We start from the raw sequence: 15948 nt of genomic DNA, 5'->3' as shown, positions 1-15948 counted from the left end.
CAATTCTGAACCTAAAATCCCTCAATTTCTATCTTAGAAAATTCAAATTCAAGATGGAGTCTCTCAAAGCAGTGATCTCCAGTCTGGAGGAGGGGGACTTTATGGTGTTGGTCGACATGAAGGATGCCTACTCACACGTCCCCATATATCCCCTGCATCAGGCTTACCTGAGATTTGCTGTTCAGGATTGTCATTACCAATTTCAGACGTTGCCGTTTGGTCTGTCCACGGCTCTTAGAATTTTCATCAAACTAATGGTGGAAATGATGGTTCTCCTGCGCAAGCAGGGAGTCACAATTATCCCGTACTTGGATGATCTCCTGATAAAGGCGAGATCCAGGGAGCAATTGCTGCAGAACATTACGCCCTCCCTGTCAATTCTGCAACTACATGGTTGGCTCCTAAACTTGCCAAAATCACAGTCGGTTCCGACAGCACGGCTGTCATTCTTGGGTATAATTCTGGACACAGAATTACAGAGTTTTTCTTCCAGTGAAAAATTCTCTAGGAATTCAGAACCTGGTCAGACAGATTCTGAAACCAGCAAGAGTGTTGATTCATCAATGCACTCAGTTGCTGGGGAAGATGGTGGCGGCCTACGAGGCCATTCAGTTTGGCAGATTCCATGCCAGAGTGTTTCAGTGGGACCTGTTGGAAAAGTGGTCCGGGTCTCACCTGCACATGCACCGGAAAATAATCCTGTCCTCCAGGACCAGAATCTTCCTCCTGTGGTGGCTGCACAGCTCTCATCTCCTAGAGGGACGCAGGTTCGGGATCCAGGATTGGCTCCTGGTGACCACGGATGCAAGTCTCCGAGACTGGGGAGCAGTCACACAGGGGGAAAATTTCCAGAGAAAATGGTCAAGCCAGGAAGCTTGTCTGCACATAAACATTCTGGAATTAAGGGCCATTTACAATGGCCTCCTGCAAGCGGAACATCTTCTTCGCGGTCTGCCCATCTTGATTCAGTCGGACAACATAACAGCAGTGGCGTACATAAACCGCCAGGGCGGAACAAAGAGCAGAGCGGCAATGGCAGAGGCCACAAAAGGTCTCAGCTGGGCAGAAAGACATGCAAGCGCTCTGTCAGCGGTTTTCATTCCAGGAGTAGACAACTGGGAAGCAGACTTCCTCAGCAGACACGATCTCCATCCAGGAGAGTGGGGTCTTCATCAAGAGGTCTTTGCAGAAGTGACAAGTCGTTGGGGAATTCCTCAAATAGACATGATGGCATCTTGCCTCAACAAGAAACTTCAGAGATATTGATCCAGGTCGAGGGACCCTCAAGCAATAGCGGTAGACGCCCTAGTGACACCGTGGGTGTTTCAACCGGTCTATGTGTTCCCTCCACTTCCACTCATTCCAAAAGTGATAAAGATCATAAGAAAAAAAAAGGATTCATGCGATTCTCATTGTTCCAGACTGGCCAAGAAGGGCCTGGTATCCGGATCTTCAATAATTACTCATAAGAGATCCGTGGCCTCTTCCTCTATGAGAGGATCTGTTACGGCAAGGGCCATGCGTGTATCAAGACATACCGCGGCTGCGTTTGATGGCATGGCGGTTGAACGCCAAATCCTAGCCCGAAAGAGTATTCCCAGTGAAGTCATTCCCACACTTCTTCAGGCTAGAAAAGAAGTAACTGCGAAGCATTACCACTATATTTGGAGAAAATATGAGTCTTGGTGTGAATCCAAGAAGGCCCCTACGGAAGAATTTCAGCTGGGGCTTTTTCTCCATTTTTTGCAAGCAGGTGTGGATGCGGGCCTAAAGTTAGGCTCAATTGAAGTACAAATTTCGGCCTTATCAATTTTCTTTCAAAAGGAATTGGCCTCCCTTCCAGAAGTTCAGACTTTTTTGTGAAAGGCGTGCTGCACATCCAACCTCCTATTGTGCCCCCAGTGGCACCAAGGGATCTTAACGTGGTGTTGCAGTTCCTGCAATCTCATTGGTTTGAACCTTTACAGAAGGTTGAGTTGAAATTCCTCACTTGGAAAGTGGTCATGCTGTTGGCCTTGGCATCCGCAAGGCTGGTGTCTGAATTAGCGGCTTTGTCTTACAAGAGCCCCTATTTCTCTAACGTCCTAAGTGGATGCTGGGGACTCCGTAAGGTCCATGGGGAATAGCGGCTCCGTAGGAGACTGGGCACAACTAAAGAAAGCTTTAGGACTACCTGGTGTGCACTGGCTCCTCCCCCCATGACCCTCCTCCAGACCTCAGTTAGGATACTGTGCCCGGAAGAGCTGACACAATAAGGAAAGGATTTGGAATCCCGGGTAAGACTCATACCAGCCACACCAATCACACCGTATAACTCTTGATACTATACCCAGTTAACAGTATCAATATAACTGAGCCTCTCAACAGATGGCTCAACAATAACCCGTTAGATAATCAATAACTATATACAACGGTATTGCAAAGAATCCGCACTTGGGATGGGCGCCCAGCATCCACTACGGACTACGAGAAATAGATTTACCGGTGAGTAAAATCTTATTTTCTCTAACGTCCTAAGTGGATGCTGGGGACTCCGTAAGAACCATGGGGATTATACCAAAGCTCCCAAATGGGTGGGAGAGTGCGGATGACTCTGCAGCATTGAATGAGCAAACTCTAGGTCCTCCTCAGCCAGGGTATCAAACCTGTAGAATTTATGTTTGACCCCGACCAAGTAGCTGCTCGGCAAAGTTGTAAAGCCGAGACCCCTCGGGCAGCCGCCCAAGAAGAGCCCACTTTCCTAGTGGAATGGGCTTTAACAGATTTAGGATGCGGCAGGCCAGCCGCAGAATGTGCAAGTTGAATCATGCTACAGATCCAGCGATCAATAGTCTGCTTTGAAGCAGGAGCACACAGCTTGTTGGGTGCATACAGGATAAATAGCGAGTCAGTTTTCCTGACTCCAGCTGTCCTGGAAATATATATTTTCAGGGCCCTGACTACGTCCAGCAACTTGGAGTCCTCCAAGTCCCGAATAGCCGCAGGCACCACGATAGGTTGGTTCACATGAAAAGCTGATACCACCTAAGGAAAGAATTGGGAACGAGTCCTCAATTCCACCCTATCCATATGAAAAATCAGATAAGGCTTTTGCATGACAAAGCCGCCAATTCTGATACACGCCTGGCCGACGCCAAGGCCAACAGCATGACCACTTTCCACGTGAGGTACTTTAGCTCCACGGATTTAAGTGGTTCAAACCAATGCGACTTCAGGAAATCCAACACCACGTTGAGATCCCACGGTGCCACTGGAGGCACAAACGAGGGCTGAATTTTGTGCCCAGCCGAGCTGGATGCACACTAGGGGCTCTCCTGAGGTCCTAGAAAAGAAAGTATATTTTAGGTTTTTTATTTTCAGTGAGATCTGCTGGCAATAGACTCACTGCTACGAGGGACTTAGGGGAGAGAAGCGGACCTACCTGCTTGCAGCTAGCTTGGGCTTCTTAGGCTACTGGACACCATTAGCTCCAGAGGGATCGAACACAGGCTCAGCCTTGGTCGTCATGTCCCGAAGCCGCGCCGCCGCCCCCTTTGCAGAGCCAGAAGCAAGAAGAATGTCCAGGAAATCGGCGGCAGAAGACTCCGGTCTTCATTAAGGTAGCGCACAGCACTGCAGCTGTGCGCCATTGCTCCCTGTGCACACCACATACTCCGGTCACTGATGGGTGCAGGGCGCTAGGGGGGGGGGGCATCCTAGGCAGCAATTAGAGTACCTTAAAAGTGGCAAATCACACATAATATAGCCTAATAAGCTATATTTGTGTAAAATACCCCTGCCACATTATAATTATTAGAGCGGGAGAAGTCAGCCAAAAAAGGGGCGGGGCTATCTCCCTCAGCACACTGGCGCCATTTTCTCTTCACAGTGCAGCTGGAAGACAGCTCCCCAGGCTCTCCCCGTAGTTTTCAGGCTCAAAGTGTTAAAAAGAGAGGGGGGGGGGGGGGCACTAAATTTAGGCGCAAATCTGTGTATTATAGCAGCTATAAGGGAAAAATCCCTGTGGGTAGTGTGAATCCCTGCATTATATAGCGCTCTGGTGTGTGCTGGCATGCTCTCTCTCTCTGTCTCCCCAAAGGACTTTGTGGGGTCCTGTCCTCAGTCAGAGCATTCCCTGTGTGTGTGCGGTGTGTCGGTACGACTGTGTCGACATGTTTGATGAGGAGGCTTATATGGAGGCGGAGCAGATGCCGATAAATGTGATGTCACCCCCTGCGGGGTCGACACCTGAGTGGATGGACATGTGGAAGGAATTACGTGACAGTGTCAATTCCTTACATAAAAGGTTTGACGACATAGCAGATGCCCAGGCGTCTCAAGCCATCAGGGGCACTAAAACGCCCACTACCTCAGATGGCAGACACATGTCGACACGGATACTGACTCCAGTGTCGACGAGGATGAGACTAGTGTACATTCCAATAGAGCCACCCGTTACATGATTACGGCAATGAAAAATGTGTTGCACATTTCTGATATTACCCCAGGTACCACAAAAAAGAGTATTATGTTTGGGGAGAAAAATCTTCCAGTGGTTTTTCCCCCATCTGATGAATTAAATGAAGTGTGTGAAGAAGCGTTGTTTTCCCCCGATAAGAACTGGTAATTTCTAAAAGGTTACTAATGGCGTACCCTTTCCCGCCAAAGGATAGGTCACGTTGGAAGACATCCCCTAAGGTGGATAAAGCGCTCACACGTCTGTCAAAGAAGGTGGCACTACCGTCTCCAGACACAGCCTCCCTAAAGGAGCCTGCTCACACGCTTGTCAAAAAGGGTGGCACTGCCGTCTCAGGATACGGCCGCCTTGATAGAAAAACAGGAGGCGATCCTGAAGTCTGTATATACACACTCAGGCATTATACTGAGACCAGCTATTGCTTCAGCATGGATGTGCAGTGCTGCAGCTGCGTGGTCAGATTCTCTGTCAGATAACATTGATACCTTAGACAGGGACACTATATTGCTAACCATAGAGTATATTAAAGACGCTGTCTTATACATGAGAGATGCACAGAGGGATATTTGCCGACTGGCATCTAAAATAAACGCAATGTCCATTTCTGCCAGGAACTCGGCAGTGGACAGGTGATGCTGATTTTAAAAGGCACATGGAAGTTTTGCCTTACAAGGGTGAGGAGTTGTTTGGGGATGGTCTCTCGGACCTCGTTTCCACAGCTACAGCTGGGAAATCAACATTTGGCCCCATGTTTCCTCACAGCCAAAGAAAGCACCGTATTATCAGGTACAGTCCTTTCGGCACCAGAAAGGCAAGCGGGTTAGAGGCGCGTCCTTTCTGCCCAGAGGCAGAGGTAGAGGGAAAAAGCTGCAAAATACAGTCAGTTCCCAGGAACAAAAGTCCTCCCCTGCTTCCTCTAAGTCCACTGCATGACGCTGGGGCGCCACAGACGGAGCCAAGTGCGGTGGGGGCCTGTCTCAAGAACTTCAGCGATCAGTGGGCTTGCTCACGGGTGGATCCCTGGATTCTACAAGTGGTATCTCAGGGGTACAAGCTGGAATTCGAGACGTCTCCCCCTCGCCGTTTCCTCAAATCTGCCTTGCCAACAACTCCCTCGGACAGGGAGGCAGTGCTGGAGGCAATTCACAAGCTGTATTCGCAGCAGGTGATAGTCAAGGTACCCCTCCTTCAACAAGGATGGGGTTACTATTCCACAATGTTTGTGGTACCGAAACCGGACGGTTCGGTGAGACCCATTTTAAACTTAAGATCCTTGAACACTTATATAAGAAGGTTCAAGTTCAAGATGGAATCGCTCAGGGCGGTTACTTCAAGCCTGGACGAAGGGGATTACATGGTATCACTGGACATCAAGGATGCTTACCTGCATGTCCCCATTTACCCCCCTCACCAGGAGTACCTCAAATTTGTGGTACAGGACTGTCATTACCAATTACAGACGTTGCCGTTTGGTCTGTCCACGGCACCGAGGGTATTTACCAAGGTAATGGCAGAGATGATGATACTCCTTCGAAGGAAGGGAGTTATAATTATCCCGTACTTGGATGATCTCCTTATAAAAGCGAGGTCCAGGGAACAGTTGTTGATCGGAGTAGCACTAGCTCGGGCAGTGCAACAACAGCACGGCTGGATCCTGAACATTCCGAAGTCGCAGCTGGTTCCTACAACGCGTCTACTGTTCCTGGGGATGGTTCTCGACACAGAACAGAAAAAAGTGTTTCTCCCGGAGGAGAAGGCCAAGGAGTTGTCATCGCTAGTCAGAGACCTCCTAAAACCAAAACAGGTGTCGGTGCAACATTGCACGCGAGTCCTGGGAAAGATGGTGGCTTCTTACGAAGCAATTCCATTCGGAGGGTTCCATGCAAGGATCTTTCAGTGGGATCTGTTGGACAAGTGGTCTGGATCGCATCTTCAGATGCATCAGCTGATAACCCTGTCTCCAAGGGCCAGGGTGTCGCTGTTGTGGTGGCTGCAGAGTGCTCATCTTCTAGAGGGCTGCAGATTCGGCATACAGGACTGGGTCCTGGTGACCACGGATGCCAGCCTTCGAGGTTGGGGGGCAGTCACACAGGGAAGAAACTTCCAAGGACAATGGTCAAGTCAGGAGACTTCCCTACACATAAATATTCTGGAACTAAGGGCCATTTACAATGCCCTAAGTCAGGCAGGACCCCTGCTTCAAAACCAGCCGGTGCTAATCCAGTCAGACAACATCACGGTGGTCGCCCATGTAAACCAACAGGGCGGCACAAGAAGCAGGATGGCGATGGCAGAAGCCACAAGGATTCTCCGATGGGCGGAAAATCATGTGTTGGCACTGTCAGCAGTGTTCATTCTCGGAGTGGACAACTGGGAAGCAGACTTTCTCAGCAGAGACGACCTCCACCCGGGAGAGTGGGGACTTCATCCAGAAGTCTTCCAAATGATTGTATACCATTGGGAAGGGCCACAGGTGGACATGATGGCGTCCCGCCTCAACAAAAAGCTAAAAAGATATTGCGCCAGGTCAAGGGACCCTCAGGCGATAGCTGTGGACGCTCTGGTAACACCGTGGGTGTTCCCTCCTCTGCCTCTAATACCCAAGGTACTGAGAATAATAAGAAGGAGAGGAGTAAGAACTATACTCGTGATTCCGGATTGGCCAAGAAGATCTTGGTACCCAGAACTTCAAGAAATTATCTCAGAACACTTCCTACAGTCAGGAGTGACTATGGGCCTAAAATTGGGTTCCATTAAGGTCCATTTCCATTAAGGTCCAGATTTCGGCTCTGTCCATTTTTTTCCAAAAAAGAACTGGCTTCACTGCCTGAAGTTCAGACTTTTGTTAAGGGAGTGCTGCATATTCAGCCCTCGTTTGTGCCTCCAGTGGCACCGTGGGTTCTCAACGTGGTGTTGGATTTCCTGAAGTCGCATTGGTTTGAACCACTTAAATCCGTGGAGCTAAAGTACCTCACGTGGAAAGTGGTCATGGTGTTGGCCTTGGCGTCGGCCAGGCGTGTATCAGAATTGGCGGCTTTGTCATGCAAAAGCCTTATCTGATTTTTCATATGGATAGGGTGGAATTGAGGACTCGTTCCCAATTCTTTCCTTAGGTGGTATCAGCTTTTCATGTGAACCAACCTATCGTGGTGCCTGCGGCTATTCGGGACTTGGAGGACTCCAAGTTGCTGGACGTAGTTAGGGCCCTGAAAATATATATTTCCAGGACAGCTGGAGTCAGGAAAACTGACTCGCTATTTATCCTGTATGCACCCAACAAGCTGTGTGCTCCTGCTTCAAAGCAGATTATTGCTCGCTGGATCTGTAGCACGATTCAACTTGCACATTCTGCGGCTGGACTGCCGCTTCCTAAATCTGTTAAAGCCCATTCCACTAGGAAAGTGGGCTCTTCTTGGGTGGCTGCCCGAGGGGTCTCGGCTTTACAACTTTGCCGAGCAGCTACTTGGTCGGGGTCAAACATAAATTCTACAGGTTTGATACCCTGGCTGAGGAGGACCTAGAGTTCGCTCATTCGGTGCTGCAGAGTCATCCGCACTCTCCCGCCCGTTTGGGAGCTTTGGTATAATCCCCATGGTCCTTACGGAGTCCCCAGCATCCACTTAGGACGTTAGAGAAAATAAGATTTTACTCACCGGTAAATCTATTTCTCGTAGTCCGTAGTGGATGCTGGGCGCCCATCCCAAGTGCGGATTGTCTGCAATACTTGTATATAGTTATTGCCTAACTAAAGGGTTATTGTTATGAGCCATCTGTTGAGAGGCTCAGTTATATTTCATACTGTTAACTGGGTATAGTATCAAGAGTTGTACGGTGTGATTGGTGTGGCTGGTATGAGTCTTACCCGGGATTCCAAATCCTTTCCTTATTGTGTCAGCTCTTCCGGGCACAGTATCCTAACTGAGGTCTGGAGGAGGGTCATGGGGGGAGGAGCCAGTGTACACCAGGTAGTCCTAAAGCTTTCTTTAGTTGTGCCCAGTCTCCTGCGGAGCCGCTATTCCCCATGGTCCTTACGGAGTCCCCAGCATCCACTGCGGACTACGAGAAACAGATTTACCGGTGAGTAAAATCTTATTTTAATCTTCCATGAAGATAGAGCGGAATTGAGAACTTGTCAGCAATTTCTGCCGAAAGTGTTTTCATCGTTCCACATGAATTAACCTATTGTGGTGCCAGTGGCTACTGAGGCCTTGGCAGAATCAAAGTCTCTCGATGTGGTCAGAGCTTTGAAAATTTATGTCGCCAGAATGGCTCAGGTTAGGAAAACGGAGGGTCTGTTTATCCTGTGTGCTCCCAACAAGATTGGGGCTCCTGCTTCCAATAGACTATTGCACGCTGGATCTGTAATACGATTCAGCAGGCTCATTCTACGGCTGGATTGCCGTTACCGAAATCGGTGAAGGTCCATTCTAACAGAAAGGTGGGCGCATCCTGGGCGGCTGCCTGAGTGTTCTCGGCTTTACAGCTTTGCCGAACAGCTACTTGGTCGGGTTCGAACACATTTGCAAAGTTTTACAAGTTCGATACCCTGGCAGATGAGGACCTCTTGTTTGGTCAATCGGTGCTGTAGAGTCATCCGCACTCTCCCGCCCGTTCTAGAGCTTTGGTATAAACCCCATGGTTCTTAAAGCATCCCCAGCATCCTCTAGGACGTATGAGAAAATAGGATTTTAATACCTACCGGTAAATCCATTTCTCTTAGTCTGTAGAGGATGCTGGGCGCCTGTCCCAGTACGGACTCTAGCTGCAGTACTTGCTTAATAGTTATTGCTGGTGTTACACACAGGTTGTGTTTCGGTTATGGTCAGCCTGTTGCTGATTTTGTTCATGCTGTTGACTGGAATTCTGTTAAATGCCATGTTGTACGGCGTGTTTGGTGGTGTGAGCTGGTATGTATCTCACCTTTAGTTTAACAATAAATCCTTTTCCTCGAAATGTCCGTCTCTCTGAGCACAGTTCCTATAACTGGAATCTGGAGGAGGGGCATAGAGGGAGGAACCAGTTCACACCCATTCAAAGTCTTAAAGTACGCATGTCTCATGCGGATCCCGTCTATACCCCATGGTTCTTGAAGCATCCCCAGCATCCTCTACGGACTAAGAGAAAAGGATTTACCGGTAGGTATTAAAATCCCATTATTTGTTGTAACCCCCTTTTATCAATTATATGTTGGCGGGTCGGATCCCAACTTCTTAAATACAATTGGTGTCTCGTCTCTTTCCCTGCTAAGGTTATAGGTGTATTTACGCCCCACGTGAAGCTGCATTGTGCTCTCATCGTGTCGGTGTGTGTGTATGCACTGCGTGTACTTTGGCCCTCATTCCGAGTCGTTCGCTCGTTCTTTTTCATCGCATCGCAGTGAAAATCCGCTTAGTACGCATGCGCAATGTTCGCACTGCGCCAAGTAATTTTGCTAAGAAGATAGGATTTTTACTCACGGCTTTTTCTTTGCTCCCGCGATCGTAGTGTGATTGACAGGAAATGGGTGTTACTGGGCGGAAACACTGCGTTTTATGGGCGTGTGGTTGAAAACGCTACCGTTTCCGGAAAAAACGCAGGAGTGGCTGGAGAAACGGGGGAGTGTCTGGGCGAACGCTGGGTGTGTTTATGACGTCAAACCAGGAACGACAAGCACTGAACTGATCGCACAGGCAGAGTAAGGTTGAAGTTACTCAGAAACTGCTAAGTAGTTTGTAATCGCAATATTGCGAATACATCGGTCGCAATTTTAAGAAGCTAAGATACACTCCCAGTAGGCGTAGGCTTAGCGTGTGTAACTCTGCTAAATTCGCCTTGCGACCGATCAACTCGGAATGAGGGCCTTTGTACGTCCGTCGCGGCCTGAGTACGCAAAGTGCGTACACGGTACGGGGCTTTGTATGCTAATTGAGGAAAAAGTACGTAGGTTAAGGATTGAATAAAGCAGCAGCAGCAGCGGCTAGGTTTTAAAGTGTATTGAATGTATTAAGGTATTGCTTTTAGTCCTGTAAGTAAATCAGCATTTACAATTGCGGGCTCGATCCGGTTTTTCACACGCTCATAGGCTAGCAGATCAGAGCAGACTTTAATCTATCAGCAAAGGGTGGAAATACATCTTTAAGTTAAACCTTTTCCTGGTTGCTTGGATGTTTTAAAACTCTATTTCTCTGGCTGGGTCCACAGGATACCATAGGGATATGCCGGAGCGACAGCGGAATTGGCACCAATCGGTCACAAGCTTTCTGGACTCCCAGGATGCATCGGGGCTTCTCCATATTGTCACGTCTAGCAGAGTTTGAGGATCCGGCAGCTGAGATTTCCCGAGGAGGTAGCAGGCTGTGAATGAACCAGATAAAGGGGGCTGGATATAGTTCCTTCGCATGGGACACGGAGCAATGAAGAACGTAGGCGGGGTTTGAGAGTCAATGGAAAGTATTTATTATGTACAGGGCTGAGGTAGAGAACAGAGGCTGGAGCACGATGGTTAAGACGTGGCTGGAGGCAAAGAACTGTGGACTGTGATTTGAAAGACGAGACTGTAGATCAGTGTTTCCGAACCACGGTCCTCAAGGCACACTAACAGTGCAGGTTTTAGTGATATCTCTACTTGAACACAGGTGATTTAATTAGTACCTCAGTTATTTTGATGTAACCATTTGTGCTGAAGCCTGGATATCACTAAAACCTGCACTGTTGATGTGCCTTGAGGGCCGCGGTTGGGAATGCCTGCTGTAGATGATGAACTGTGGAACTGTGGCTGATGGTTGAAGACATGGCTGGAGACGAGGACTGTGGACTGTGGTTTGGAAAACGAGGCTGAAGATAATAATCTGCAGGCGGTGGTCAGAGGTACAAAGGCGTGGCTGGTGAAGGAGATCTGTGGAGTGTGGCTTGAAAGACGAGGCAGAGACCCGGGGCCGACTGTGCCTAAAGAGTCTTACTGGACCGGGTTTTCCAGGAGCGCTTCCACAGGCAGTAGCAGGGTAGGAACGGCAGGGCTGCAGCAGCAACAGAGAACCGACCAAGCAAGATCAGGAGGAACCAGAATACAGCAGAAATCCTGGGAGCACAGGCTAAAGCACCTACAACAGGGTTGTAGCTTGAAGCACTGGCATCCCTGTTCTAAACCAGCCCCCTTTCTCCTTCATCCACTAGGGGCCGCTGGAGTGTAGTTACAATGGGGAGATAGTAGGTGGTATTGGTAGCTGGCACTTTAAAAATTCTCACACTGTGGCTAGCTCCTCCCCTACTATCTCCCCTCCAAGCCAGTCTTAGTTAAGTGCCCGAGGTAGCTGGTTCACTTGGGTTTAGCTGAAGAATTTTCTTCTTTTTTCTTTATTATTTTATTTTTCTTACACACACTCACAGACTGGCAGCTCTGCCACTGCCAGTCTGCACCGTGGGAGCTGCCGGCGGGGTCCCATCGCAGCTGCGTGCGGCTTGGGATGGGCCCCGGCTGAGGGAGACACTGAGCTCTCCTGAGTTGGCGGACACCGCTGCGTGCGGCGCGTGTCGCGGCCACTCCATCCAGCAGAAGATTCTGGCAGCATGGCAGCGGTGAGTATCAAAAATGGTCGGACACCGCTGCGTGCGGCGTGTGTCGGGACCACCCCACCACAGAAGATTCCGGCCGGACGCCGCTGCGTGCGGCGTGTGTCGGGGCCGATCCACCAAGAACACAGTGGTGAGTGAAGTATACTTTATTTGTGGTGGCTATGTATGTTTTTAGAGCAATGCACTGTTTATTGTTGTACAACCCACTCCAGAAGGGCTCTCTGGGGCTGTAATGTACTTTATTGTATCCTTACCTGTCCTCCTCATGGAGAAACAGACAGGATGATTGGGGGAGGCTGAGTATGTGTTTATACAACCCTGACTGAAAAACGGGTGTGTGTCATTCTGATAACCCTCCGCTCCCCCAGCTCCCCGCACCCCCCGCACAGATCCCCACTCAGCGCGACTCACAGAGCCGGCACAGGGATCCCGCTCGAGCGCAAAGCAATGTTTAAATTTGGCGCCTTGTACGGAGGGGGCGGAGCTAAGTCCCGCTCTGTAGAGCGGGCTCAGCGCTCCCTGCTCCCCGGCGGCGACTCGCGCTCTGTTCAGCGCAACACTCCCCGGCGGCGGCTAGCAGATACAGGGCTCTACTAGCGCTGTATAGCGGGCTCAGCGCTCAGCGCTCCCCGCTCCCCGGCGGTGACTCGCAGGCCCAGCGGAGGGTACAGCTCGCTTCCCGCTTAGTTTTGCAATAAGGCGCCATAGCCGGGGGGCGGAGCTAACTCCCGCTCTGTACAGCGGGCTCAGCATTCTCCGCTCCCCGGCCACTGTTATAGTGTAATAGGCATTTATGTGAGTTTAATGCACATGGTGCTGGGGAGATGTCAGAGTGGCTCAGCACTAATCCAGTTATCCACTATATAGATTTTATCGCATAGCCCAGAGGAGTTTCACTCTGGCGGCCATTTCCTCCCTGCACAGACCTGGCTTCATATTTGCAGTGTCTCCTATAGCCCAGTGGGCTAATCTTGCATACTCAGAGACAAATACAAATAAAGTCCCAGGTATATTAACAGTTAACCCGCTTTACTCAGCGGGCTCCCAGGTCTCCCCGTCGCTAGGCAACAGACCCTGTCTCTGGGATTTGTAACTTTTCGATACTTCAGGCTGCTGAAATATAGATACATTCCTCCTGCAGTAGAGTCCTCTACCCAGCATTTCCCTACTTGCAAATCAGGGAACCTGCTCTATTACAGTAGCTGGGACTCAGCTCAATAATAATTAAAAGGATCTACTGTGCAGTATTTATTTACCTACGGTGTGTGTGTATATATACATATATAGTTATGTTTGTGCATGTATATATATAGATATATATATTTAAGTGCGTGTAGGTATGTATATAGATAAATCCATAAAATACCAGATATAGGGGATAAAACAAAACTTCCGCAATGTTTTCTAATAACATCTTGCACATAACATTTTCCCCCATCTTTCTCACAGGCTGGTCACCATTTTGAAAAGCCAGCGGAACCTCCGAGAAACATCTGGTGCACCTTAATTAGCGGTACACTAAATACAGGGCGGGGTGTTGCCTTCCCTTTATTATTCCTTGGTGTCACTAGTTACTAATGCTATTTGTAATTGTGGAATGCGTGTAAGGCATCAGACAAATAGCGCTGCGGCTCAGTACGCTAGTAGCGGGTATCTGAACAGGGGTTTGAATCCAAACAAAACTTTAAGGAGAACTCCTATAGCCTAGGGCTAAGACTCCTGTCCCACAGCGCAGCGTTACTGGTTCAGGTCTCCGCTGCTCCAGAAAGTTTATTTTAATCGTATCGGTCACTACACATTATAGTGCAGACCTTACGTAGGGCTCTGTTTATTTAACCCACCTTTTCTCCTTTCGTTTGTCTCTCCTGGGATAGTCGAAGAATTCCCTCTGAGGTGTGAGGTATGCGGCGGAGCCATCTGCTTCGCCCTCCACGCACCTGCACACCCCTGTTTGATCAATGATGCAGGTAATGTCACTATTAACCAGACAATAGCTCATCAGGTAAGCCCTTGGACTTTGGTTTCCAAGGTCACAGGATCAAATCACAGCGGGACCAAACACACCTTTCCAAAAAGAAACTTTGCTAACATTCCATGCATTACTGATGTCTGTTTTCTGTGGATCTGAACCAGTGTCTCAGAATATACAGGTACATAATACAGCAGTTCATCTGATACTGCAGGTAAAGGAGGAGGACACGTCAAGTCCATCAGGGTTCCACGCCATTGACGAAAATGACAGCGACTGGTTCAGTTTCGGATGAGCTGGGCAGGCTCCGGTAGGCGGCCGACAGACACCCGAATACACAATATCAGGTATCAAACAAGGTTTGTTTTCCTATCTTTTCCCCGCAGATGGCAGGAGATGGTATCAGAACCTCTCTAGGGTATACACCTCGGTGTATCGCCGGTCCATCAAGCCGCCGTTTTCCTGAGGCAACCTTGCTCAGGGATCCATCGACATATGCGGCAGCATGGTTCTACCGTGTCCGGAGCAGGTAGGTTGGGGAACAATTGTCCTCTAGGTTACAGGATGCTTCGCATCAGGATCAATTGATACTTTGATACAGGTCAGAATCACGATTCTGCTTTATGTTCCTTGGAGGTCTCCATGTCTACAGACTCGGACCCTGCATCTTTGCTTGGGCTGTCTTAACCCGACGACCTCTGGGGCTGCGACAGTGACAAGTAAACATGAAATCCTACGGGGCAGATGGTTCTGGGGAAGGAACTTTCTGCAGGATTTCTTGAACCAATGGAGGTAGGTCCACTTTGATTTCTCCTACTACTGCCCCAGCTCCAAGACAGACCTTTACTGGTCTTCCCTTTAGATTTTTCCGTGCCCTTTCAGGTTTTTGACTCCACACGGGTGATATCTTCGTCGCCAGGGGTTCTCAGGGTAAAAAGGCTGAAGCAGAGGTTCAACATCCTCAGTCCAGTCTGATTTTATGTCATCCTATACACCCATTACACCTGCAGGGTCCCAGGGTAGGCGCAGGTCGATGGGAGAAGGCTTGGGCGGTTACAACCGTCTCAGGAGTCCCTCGGCATGGGTCGGCTGATTTACGATGACAAGAGAGTCATACTGCAGGCTGCGCTCCATAGGTTTCTAACCGCAAAGGGTGTTGATCCCTGTTTTTCACATATCATTTGAATTAGGACAGTTCTCAGGCCTTTGTTTTCTTTTCACGTTCCGAAGCCAAGTGGCTCGGACGGGCCTATTCTGGCCTTACAATCCTTTTAGTCTGTGATTGCTAGTTTAAACAAGAAAGGGAGTTTTACGTGTCCCTTGTCTTCAGAGATGCCTGTTTACTGATTTCCGTTGGACAGGCTTTTCTCAGATTCCCCCTTAACAGGATTCTCATTTTCACTGTAAGTCCTTTACTCTTCTCTCTTCCGCTCCCACAGAGTTTAGGAAGATAACAGAATAACTCTTTTTCAAGGGCAGTGGGTGACGTTGGTTCCCTAATGGGACAATTTACTGCTACTATCCCACTCTGTACATTAGGTGGCTTCTGAATATCCGGAGGATCCACGAGCTTCTGATTCGACACAGATTCAATTTATGCTCCGCATAGACGTTTCTCAACACGGTCCGTCAGAGGTTTTTTCATTCCTCGGCACCAGAGACTCTGGCCCTCATTCCGAGTTGTTCGCTCGGTATTTTTCATCGCATCGCAGTGAGAATTCTCTTAGTGCGCATGCGTAATGTTCGCACTGCGCATGCGTCAAGTAACTTTACTAAGAAGAAAGTAATTTTACTCACGGCTTTTTCGTCGCTCCGGAGAACGCATTGTGATTGACAGGAAATGGGTGTTACTGGGCGGATGTACGGCGTTTTAGGGGCGTGTGGCTGGAAACGCTACCGTTTCCGGAAAAAACGCAGGCGTGTCTGGAGAAACGGTGGGAGTGCTTGGGCGAACGCTGGGTGTGTTTATGAC

The sequence above is a fragment of the Pseudophryne corroboree genome, chromosome 4, assembly GCF_028390025.1.
Source record: "Pseudophryne corroboree isolate aPseCor3 chromosome 4, aPseCor3.hap2, whole genome shotgun sequence".
NCBI lineage: Eukaryota > Metazoa > Chordata > Amphibia > Anura > Myobatrachidae > Pseudophryne > Pseudophryne corroboree.
Note: the sequence above shows the minus strand (reverse complement) of the source record.